This window comes from Solanum lycopersicum, chromosome 12 (assembly GCF_036512215.1).
Source record: "Solanum lycopersicum chromosome 12, SLM_r2.1".
NCBI lineage: Eukaryota > Viridiplantae > Streptophyta > Magnoliopsida > Solanales > Solanaceae > Solanum > Solanum lycopersicum.
The window spans coordinates 65,783,302-65,795,565 of NC_090811.1; the positions used below are offsets into that span (position 1 = coordinate 65,783,302).

Below are 12,264 nucleotides of genomic sequence, written 5' to 3' on the forward strand. Positions count from 1 at the left end.
AGTAAACAAAGCCATTTTGTCTGTAGTGATGCATCTTTTGAAACCCTATAATAAGATCTTGAATACTAACTTAACTTATATTTTGTCATTGTATTTTGTGAATCAAAAACACAATTCACAATGTGTTATCTTTGAAGAGATTAAGGTTTAGATCTCATTGTAGGGAGACTATGGAACAGCCAACAACCTAATTTTGTACAATAATTTCTCAAAAGTACATATGCAAATAAACTTATTCTCTTTAATTTCATAATTTTTTAGACTAAATGCCAATTGGCATAGTTTAAAATTAAAATAAAACTACCACTAGACACTTTAGTAGTCAAACCATAATCACCATGATTGAGGCCTTAGCTAGAAAGAGAATATTACAAAAACCCTAGTTCTCTTCAAGCTACATAATAATTGTCCATGATGCAACATTTTCCTCAAGGCATTATTTAATCCAAAATGATTCCTTTACATCTAAAAATGTTGGAATTTTGATTAATAATGGATCAAATAATATGCAACTACCAAACTTCTTTTAAGATTAGTTCATTTCTTAGAAATGTGGTGGTTATAAAAAAAATGTACTTATAGTATACGCGCTGTGGAAAAAAATAATTTAATCTACTATATAGTATCATTTTCAGATGTTATAGTTGAATTGTATGATCATTTCATCGAGTCGCCAATTTTTCTAGGTAGATTCTAACATAATATTGCTAATATTTGGCCACAAATCCGAATGAATTTCAAATTGATGGACAAAACTTGTCTTATTAATGACAAATCCTGATAGATCTCCATAATTTTGATGATAAATCTCAATGAATCTAAAAAATTTGGCTACAAGATGTTGACGGATATTGGGAAAATAAATCTAATTTAATTACACTTTTGAATGATGATATCAAATTAGATTTACAATTTTCTAATGCCAATATTTGAAATCATTTTCTAATGTTTAGTGTGCAAGTTTAGGGATGTAAGGATCAAACATAAGTCCTCACCCCCCACCCCCACCCCAAAGAAAAAAAAGATTCAAATTTCTAGGGTTAATAATTCAAAAAAAATAGAGAGATCGAAGATGATGTTACACATCTAGATGAAAGAGAAGTAAATGAAATGAAAGCTCACATCCGAACTCTGATGTGTCAAACAAGCTATGCTATATAGGGTGGAATGTTGACTCATCATGATCAACTCGCATGTCCAAAAGACCGGAGTAGCAAAAATGAGGATTTTGTGATGAAAGTGTGGAAATATTGGTCATGAATGAAGCTATTTAATTGGGGCAAGGTAAGAATGAACTACTTGGTGGGCACGATGAGGTAGTCGAGGTCGAGATGGTTCGGATGTATGTGAAGAGAAAATACACAAATACTTAATGAAGAGGTGCGGGACGTATAAACAGTTTTAGAGGTCGAAAGATTAGGGTAGAAGGTGGATATACAGGTCAAATCATGTGTTCTCTAGCCTTTCGAAGTATTGTTGTTATTAATATCACTCTTTTGCTATTGTATTCTTCGATTTTGACAACTTGATTCATTTGATTCAATTATCATATTATTTTGTCACTATTAATATCCTTTTCTTCATTATTTTCAACATTGCTTCTTCGACTACGTTACTTTACATGTACATCTATAAAAAAGTAGAATTAGTAATAACTTGTGGGATACTATAAGTGATTCCCTGAGTATAATCAATATCAAATATCGAATGAAATAAAAAGTTTGCATCACCGATAGCGTAAAATTCTATATTCATATGATAAAGAATAATGTTTATATACACTCCAGTTTTTCTAAACCTCGCTTATAAAATTACATCAAATCTATTATTGTTTTGTTTTTTCTATATCTAGATTTAAAAATTAATCCTTTTATACGATTTCAAACCTTAGATATGCACCAATTAATTTGCAAGTTAGCATGTAATACTCTCAACAAATGTTACAAGCAAAATTCGACATTTCACCTTTGAAATTAAAAATACTTAAATGTAAAATATTAATTAAAATGTATTTATTTTGTATATGTAATTCATCATTTTAAATAAGCATGTGGGTCCATAGTTAATTAATCTCATATATATAACATTATTGACAAATTAAACAAATTTCATAAAGCCTAAAGCATTAATGAGCCAATGGTATTGTTGTTGTCAATATAATAACATATTAGAAGGAATAAAACAAGGGTAGTTGTCCACGGTTTTACTTTTAAACAAATATATACGACAATTATAACCCCAATTATTAATCTATACATTGATTAGCTGGTTATTTTTTTCTAGTAATGAGTGATAATAAGAGTTGCTTTAATTAACTCAAATCATTCTTTTTTCATAGTACTAGACCGCGTTAACTACAGTGTGAACAAAGAATTAGTATAATTTTGACTTTAATATAAAAGCTAACTCAATTTCAAATGTCAGCTTATAGGGTGAGAATTGTCCATGTGTATATAAGGAGACCAATTGCTTCCGATTCGAGACTCTTAGCATGTCCAACATATAAAGCATTTATAAATTTTTGACTTCTTTTTTTGTTAGAAACTATCAACCCATGCTTTCACCTCCCTACCTTATGTATTAATTAGTTAGGGCTCAATAATCTTAATTCTCAGATAATTCTAAACTATGTCATTGTTTAAAGAGGAAACAACACAAAGTATATTATTAATGTTAATTACATGTTGAAAAAACAGTTTGCCTAATTACATTTTTTGCCATAAAGGTATTATATGTATCTAGTGGGACGTATACATGTATCACACATACACGCTAGTTAAATTAAATGTATTTTGTTCTAAATATATTATCTCCAAATGTGATTTACATATATATTTGTGTATCCAATATCAATTTCATATGTATATGAGTATCCAAAATTAATCAACATTTCTAATGACATGTTGATTAATACTATAAGATAAAACGAAAAAATAACTCAAAGAAGATTATACAATCCCATATGGTGCGTATCAAGTCACGGATGAAATCAACTTATATTTAAAATAAACTTTTCAACTTTCATTATAACAAGAAAGGTGTGTGTGTGTGTGTATATATATATATATATATACACACACACATATATATATATATATATAAAAGCTTTGAGTTCAAAGAGTCATGTGATAATTTATTTAAAACATCGGATCATTTTGATTTATAATAGCATACGATTCTTTATGACAAGTCTGATATAATACATAAACTCAAAAATAAAGTAATAACAACACATTGGTATAGTATATCTTTTGTTGATTTTGTTTCTAGGTCTTTGTGGACATACACCTAGGGTTTGATTATTAGTTTTATAAACTCAATAATAGTGAAATACTAAAGTGTCTAGTGGTTCTTGAAAATATGGCAAATAATAGACAAAATTAATGATTGTTTAGGTATAGATTGATTATACAAAGCATATATAGCTTGTCTTAAATATTGTCTTTTGGTCTCCTATATGAAACAATTTCTATTTGAACATGTATTTTAGGAAATTAAAATCCAATTGCCAACCACCTATGATCTTTCAAGAAATAAAAGTGTTGAAAATTAGGTTGTTGGTTGTTCCATAGTCTCAGTACAAGTTAGTATTCAAGATCTAATATGTTTATGAATTTAGAACAATTTTTTTTTTCTCATCAAATTAATAAAAGACTTCACTAAAGACAAATTTGTGGTGTTATAAATTCTTGGATATTGTGTCCAAAATAAGGGAGGTGGTTAAATATTTAAAATTTTAATTTTTTTTTTAATCAAGTGAAGTTGAACTAATATGTAAAACTATGCAACACCCCCACCCCCACCCCCACCCCAAACAGAAAAAACATTAATAAGTTGAAAATAATATTTGAATATCTGCAAATAATGTATGTCCAAACGCCTTAGCTTTTGTTTGAGGTCCCTATTAAGGCCTAGGACCAGACTAGTCCATTATAAAAGCCCAACTTCTAGTGGGCCATAAAAATTAAACTTGATTAACTTTTTGTTAGGGATATATACAATATGGAATTTTCACATATAGCCACTCAAAAATAACTTAATTATACTCCATAACTATAGTTTGTTAATTATGGTTCATAGCGCCATGTTATAGAGAGGAGAGTGAAGAGCGAGATTGGGAGAGGGAGGAGAGAGGCGAGTGAGAGAAGACAGAGAGTGGAGAGAGGCGAATTATATATGTATATCTTTCAAAATAATTGTATAGATGTAGCTAGTATACATATATATTTGTATCAGCGAGATTGGTAGAGGGAGAAGCTAAGAGAGGCGAGCAAGAAAGAGCAATAATTTGTATAATGCACATCTCGTTGTATAATTTGTGGGTACGTTTATATAATTCGTGTGTTTTTATTTAACTGAGTAGTACAAAGTCTGGAATTATAAAAATATAAAAAAAAACTCGAAATAACGAATTGATACAAACATAAACATATGAACTTTAAACAGTTATACAAATTACATTACATAAATTATATTGTATAAAATCTTAAAACTAAACGTTTACAAACTTTAAAAAGTTATACAAAAAAAGATTGAAGGTATATGGTGATACCAAAGGAAATCATTGCCATATACAAATAAAAATCATTGTATACAAATACAAATCAAATAAAGATTGTTAGATGCAGATTATACAAACGTGACTAATTATACAAATTTGGAGTCAACCCACATAATTTATGGTTGATGTTAGTTGCAAGTGATAATTATAACAAACTATACCTATGATGACTAATTAAGTAGAGCAAGTTTGCTAAAATGCGTAATTGTTTTTATTTATATAAGAAATATTCTAAAGTAAGTTGAATATAGTTTAATTATACATGAGTTATACACTTAATATAATTATGATACACTTCAAAGATGAATATTAGAATATAGCTTCATTACAGATAAAAGTAATTCTGACCAACTCAAAATCTTCTCTTGTTTCAAAGCTAGCAAAAAGTTCGAGCCTTCGGGATCTCTCTTGAACGGTTAACAATCTCAAATTTTAGATATACAATCCTCTTGATATTTCGAATCTTTTTAATATATAATGCATTCTTATCCTCCAGCACATTTCATCTTGATTCTCACCCTCATAACCTCTACCACACTTCTCATAATATTTATCTATATTTATATAAAAACACTTTTACATTAATATTTTTTGCTTAACAAGTTAGGAAATAATAATATTTCATGATTTTTTTAAAATTTTTTTTTGTTGGTGTAGAATAATTGATGTGCCCTGAAAGGACAATTACCTAATTAATAGATTCAAAAGTGCACTAATTAGAAGAAGGTAACACACTATCACATTGTTTTCTTCACGTCCTGTTTATCAGATTTTTCATAGGCTATATATAGCTTATGAGTTCGCTCGAATTCAGTAATTCATTTAAAGAATTTTATTTTTATTTTACAAAATTTATTAATTATATTTAAATTATTAATTTGAAAAATAATATTTTTTTAAAAAAATATAACTTTGAACTATCAACTTTAAATTCTGAGTCCAAAATTAATAGCACTTTACTTTTTAATTCATTTTTGCAGCTGTGATAAGGAGACAACTTATATTGCTTATGTATCCACTACAAATATGGATTGCCGATTAGACTTTTTTTCTTTTTAGGTAATCTGATTATGTTGAGATAAGGTTTTAAATACGGACAGAGTTAGAATTAGGAGTTTGCGATTTTAAATTTTTTTTAAGAAAAGAGAATTTTTTGTTGATAGTTGGGTCTAAACCCACAAATACTTTTGCATGGAAAACATTTTTACGATTCTTTTTTATCATTGAATCATCAATCAATTTTATTAGGAAATAACAAATAAATATACATATATATATATATATATATATATATATATTTATTTATTTATTTATTTAATTTCTTACTATAAATATAGGATCGACAGAAAAGCTATTGCGGAAATTCGAACATCCACCTAGCTCTGCCCCGTTCTAAATCAATATGAATTGTGGTGCATTGATGAAACTACTTCACCCTTATTCAGAGGTTTCAGATTCGAGTCTTGGTTCTGAATGAATCCTGCGATGCATCAATTCAAATTTAATCAAAAATCCAATACGAGCTTCGAATACCGAATAAAAAAATAACTTTCATTCTTTTACTTCTGAGTGCTCTTTTAACCACCCTACAATGATAGCTAGTAGACTTTAGTCATGTGATGATATATGGAACACAATGTATGTATCAAAATGAGAAAAGGAGATTTTTCATTAATGAAGTGAAAGAGTTTCTTACGAATTACTAACAATAATTAAGTAACAAAAGTTCAAATACAAATGCATGTCATGTATCTAATAAGGATAATGCTAAATGGCTAGAAAATTTGGTCAGAAAATTAAAAAATTTGTAATATATTTTCAATTTTAAAGTTTAGATAAAAGATAGTAAAGTTATATAAGTAAAATATTATTCTGACTAAATTCTGATCATATTTTTAGGCCAAATTTTTTTTTCCCTATAATATATTTATTAGTTTGATATAACTATTTAGTTAAATATGAATATACTTTCTCGTGTTTGACTTGAATACATTTTTTTTTTTGGCAAGTGACTAATAATTAATTGGACTTTTTTAGAGCCACTAATGAAGGTTTTGTGATAATTAATCCTCTCTACCAATAATATATATATATATATTCCTTCCAACAATTTAAATGCACTCCAAAGTTTATGCGCCAACATATCATCATCTCAAACAAAAAATAATGGTACGGTCTAATGTACTTTTCATTTTCCTCTATACCTTTAATTTCCCACTACTCCATATATATGGTAGTGGAAACAAGTCTAGTCGCACTAAATAAATCTGTTTTTGTGTAATAGCTTAAAAATTATATAATATCTTCATATTATTATAAGGATTGAAATGTAATTAATCGTGTATTATTATCGCGAGATTTTCTTCAATGATAGTAGAGTTTAATTGTCAATTAATGGTGAAATTGATTAATATTAAAATTAGGGTATTTTCTTGATTGCGCGGAGATAAAAGGTTTTACTAACGTGAATTCGATGTTTATTGTATTGATAGGTAACCTAAAAGAAAAGAGAAAAAATTCAAAATAGTTACTTATTTTTGGATTAAGATTCAAAGTCATGAATTAAACAAAAAAAATTAAATATTTTTATTATTGAAAAAAATCATGATTATATATATCAAAAATACTTCACAATTACACTTTAGACGTGATATAGCTTTACGTGAGGAGTTAATATTGTTTTTCGCTCATTTACGAGTGAACCACCTTCAAAGTTTGTGTAATATTATTTCGGATGAATTTGAAGTTAACCGAGGAGATGTCGTCTGCCGTTTTAAAGATGTTAGCCATTCGTTTGATATGTGTTTTTAGAGAGATCCCTTTTTGGCGTTTAGGATTAAAAAAAAAGTATTCGTTTTGATGTCGGACACATTTGGGTAAAAAATTTACCCGTACCAGGTGTTTACACCAATCAAATACATGCATATCATGTGTTTAAATTTATAACTCATTTTACTTAACTTTAATTAATTAACATTTATTTTACTTCATTAAATTATATTATGAAAATTGAATGAGTTTGGTGTAAATACCCGCGATGAGTGTTACCTAACCCTTACCACTGTAAACTTTTGAATTTTATATTTTAAATTAAAAGATAGTGCTTCATCATATCATATATATATATATATATATATATATATATATATATATATAATTGTACGGTTTCCATGACATGTACTTTCCATATAATCCCCACCATTCTGCAAATTTAATTTGTTTATCTTTATAGAATATTTGCCTAAGTTTTCTATCTGAATGCTCGATAATAATTCTTCATCGTCATCGCGACCGACGATAGCTTTTCCTCTAGGTCTAGCTCTTCTTGTACTTGTTCTTGTTTGTATAACTGGATTGTTTTCTTGTTGCTACCATTGGAATAAGCTTAGGTCTATTCTTTGTTATGATGATGATCAATCCTCATCAGATGATGATTCAATTGTTTCATCAAATCCCAAGTCTAATCAGGTATATAAATATTGATAATACTACTTAATTTATTCCTCTTTCATCTTCTTATTTCTTATTTTTTGAGAAAAATTAATGATTGTTTGGGTTGTTACGTTGGATGTGGAAGTAAAAAGACTCATATTGATAGTTGAAATTATATATATAGTGTAAGGATATTTACACGAATTTTTGAGAAAAAATTATGCATGTTAAGTATATCTAATTAGGTTGACTTAGCCTGACAGTTTGTATCAAAGCTAATGATTTAGAGAGTCAAGTATGAAGATGGTTGATCAATGGAATAGGCCCATTTTATTGACTTTATTTACTCGTACCTCGAAGACTTGAATCCTATAGACTTTGGTGACCATGAATACTCAGATAATATGGGTGACACACAATAAATTTCAAAATTAGCCCATAAATAATGATGATGGTACATGAAACTTATTTTATGTGAAAATCGTTAGGTGTGCAAACAACGTCTCACACTACTGAAAAGAAAAGAAAGAAAACCTTTAGTAGGGTGAGACCTATTAGATAGAACCATGCATGTGAACCTAAAACAAAATTGACAATATAACATCATATTAAAAGTATTTCTAGTCTAATCAACTTAAATATTTATTTCAACCGTTTTATTTTAATCTAAAATCTATAATATCTAAATTCTGAATCTGTCAATTTTATTATAAAATTTTCTCATGCATAGATGGGGTTTTGTACTTTGTTTTTTTAGGTGAAGGAGCATAAAAATTGTAGTGAGAGCTTGACAATATTGATGCCAGGCGATGATGTTCCAAAGTTTTTGGCTTTGCCTACTCCCCTTTGCTCTACTCTCCGAATCGAAACGCTTGTATAGACTATAGTACCTTCTTCGTTTTAATTTATGTAGCAGCAATTGAAATTTCGAGAGTTGATCAACTTTTTCTTTAATTAGAATTTTTTAATATAAAATATTGTAAGTTGTTAATAATGAAATTCATACTTCTTTTTACGTAGTTTTCAAATATATAAATTTTACTTCAAAATATTTAAAACTTTTAGTTTCGAGTTTACAATTAAAACATAAAAAATTTTAATCTTGAAATTCCAATTCAAACAAACGTTATATTAATTAACTTAATTATACGTATGGACCCAATCATAAGTGCTAGCTAGCTAGCTAATACACAAAGTAGTCTATTCGATGAAGGGGTCACTAACAAATATTATTCAGTAAAAATATTCATGGTACTATGATAGTATAGTATAATAATATTATTGAAATTGAGTCAATTATTTGTTTCTCTTTTGACCTATTAAAGGCAAGAATCACATGTTATTATATAATAGGCAAAATGAAATCTCAAAAGATATTTTCTTGTCCCAAATAGAATTAAAAAGGGTTGATGTGGGACACTTGAAAGGTTGGTTCCCAAGTGAAGATTTATTGAGGCCGGGTTCGATAAATATCACTAAATTCTTTTTGAATGTGTATATTTTTTTTTCAATGGCTCAAATTTATAATTTCTAGATAAAAATAAAGAATCTCGATCATTTTATTATAATCTGTAACATTTGATTTGAGGTATTTATTGAATATACATTCATGAATGGGATTGGAGAAACTTATGAGTGGACTTGTTGATTAATATTGTTGGATTGGAAAGTAAGGTCTGTTTTTCTTTGTCGACCATTATATAAGGTATGGCTAATGGGACATATGGTAGTGTAACACTTTTCAATTGGAGTTTTTGGATCAAATGCACTCTTTTTGCTTTTTCTTCCTTAAGAACACCGAGAGCACATGAAGAACATAAACAACTCTCAAATTTTCAACATCTTCAGTTTTTCACAAAATCATCTCAAATTTCGGATATATCATTAATTTCTTTTTTATAAAAAATAAAATTCTGAAATTATTTGTAGTGTTTAAAAAATTCACACATATTTTTTAAAAGGAAAAAAGGACATATATATACTCCTGACTATCGTAAATGACATGTAAATACCCTCCATTATACTTTTAAAATATTAATATCCCTGTTATTCAAAAATTAGAGCATACATACCATTTATACTCAAAACTAGAAATTTTTCTCAACATTAATTGAGTCATTGAATCAAATAAGAGAAGGGTATAATGATGATGAAATTTACCTTTATCCTAACTTCAAGTTTGTGTAGATTTCCACTAAATGAGTCTGATTTTGGATGGGCTAAACCACATTGGGTGAGCAGAGTAAATGTGCCATTTTAAATGTTCTTCTTGATGGACTCAAAAAATAGAATTAAATCTAGAGTTGGCTTGAATGGAGAGGACATGATGCAGGGTTGGTTCAATGACTTTAAAAATGAGCTTACATCTTAGCCCTTTCAAATTGAATGACCTAACTTTTTAGTAATAATAAAAATTTTAGAATCAAACCTTCTCTCCCAAGATGCTCTCAGCGCAGGTTAGTTAACCTGCGCAGTGAACGTGAAAATGGCGAGGGGAAGGGGACGGGGACGAGGAAGAGGCCGGAAAATGCCAATACTGACAGTTGGTAGCTCCGTTGGAGCTCAGGGTGAAGCATCAGATCAACAACAAGCTCAAAGTACAGAACAGAACCATGAAGATGGAGTGAATGGGAATAAAGAAATAGCTCGGAGATTGAACTTAGATGGTGTAATGGAAGAAGAGATAGACTATGAGAACGCAGATCTAAAGAAAATAGTAGATGAGAACAAGACAGAAAACAATGGAACAGTAGTTACAAAGCAATATGAAAATATTACAGCTGAAGAAAGTATGAGAACAAGAGGAGAAGAAGGGAATAAGGACAAAGAACCCTGGGTCAATATGTTTAAAAACAATAGAGCAGCTAACAGTGGTATGCAGCTGAACTATTTCCCTCCACAAAGGGTTAATGGTGAATCGATGGTGCAATTGGATGGTGCTGAAGTTCAGAATGAAGAAGCTAAGTGGAAGTGTGCACTCATAGCCTATGTAGTGGGTGAATGTCCTGGATATAATGTTATGAACAGGTACATAAAGATGAATTGGTCCAAAGCAGGGCAATCGACATTGTATTTGCATGAGGAAGGTTACTTCATTGTTAAGTTTCAGAATCTGGATGATATGAATGAGATACTTTACTCAGGCCCATACACTATCAATAATAGACCTATTATACTGAAACAATGGAGCCCAGACTTTGATTTTGGAAAGGAATTCCTAGCTGAAATTCCACTATGGGTTAATTTTCCAAAGTTACCACTTAATTGTTGGGGAGTTGGATCACTGAGTAGAATAGCAAGTGCTATTGGGGTACCTTTGTTTGCTGATGAATGTACTACAAAACAAACAAGGATCTCTTATGCTAGAATGCTGATAGAAGTGGATGTTACAAAAGCCATTCCTCAACAGATTACAGTAGCTGATCCTAGTGGAAGAACCTTTGTGCAAGAGGTCGTGATGGAATGGAAACCACAGTACTGTGATAAATGCCAAAAGATTGGACACCAATGCAAATCAGTAACACAAGAGGAGATACCAAGGAAGAAAAAGCCTTGGAAGAAAGTCACACAAACATGGCAGTATAAAGGGCCAATACAACAGCAGGAGAAGACAAAAGAATGTGGAGAAGTCATGAAGAAGCCAGGGGAAGATGGGAAGAATGTGGAGAAAGAGATTCAAGAGATAGAGAATGAAGAGGTGCATGGTGTTAAACAAACACCTGAGCTTAATCTGAGACCTCAGACTGGAAGTAAACAACTAGAGTTTAGCCTAGCTAACTTCCCTATTCTATCTGCTATACCAACTAGAAATGGATTTGAAAGCTTAAGGCAAAGTAAACTTGCTTCACTTCCTGTGGATAAAGGTGGAGAGCCACAAACTTGTTAATGAAGTGGAGTGTGTGGAATGTGAGGGGGATGAATAAAAGGTATAAGCAGAAGGAGATTAGGCTGCTTCTACAACAGAATAAAACTTCTCTAGCTGGATTAATTGAAACTAGAGTTAAAGAGGCAAATAGTAACAATATTTTAAAAGCTATTGCTCCAGGATGGAAGATCATACATAATTATAAAGATGCTGTAAATGGAAGAATATGGATAATATGGGATGATAGCTGGTATGAGGTGAAGTTGTTAAAAAGTACTGAGCAAATGGTTCATTGTCAGGTTAATGAAAGAAGCAAAGGGTATCAGTTTAGAATCACAGTAATCTATGGTTACAATACTGCAGAAATGAGGAGAAGTTTATGGATGGATTTGAAAATATTGGTACA

General features: G+C 29.7%; 1 long non-coding RNA gene across 1 annotated transcript; it reads left to right on the forward strand.

Moving 5' to 3' along the window:
- Positions 1-7,714: 7,714 nt before the first annotated feature.
- LOC101252372 (uncharacterized) lies at positions 7,715-9,008 on the forward strand. Its single transcript, XR_011213312.1, has 2 exons — positions 7,715-8,029; positions 8,751-9,008. It is a non-coding gene; the product is annotated as an uncharacterized lncRNA (long non-coding RNA).
- The last annotated feature ends 3,256 nt before the right edge of the window (positions 9,009-12,264 follow it).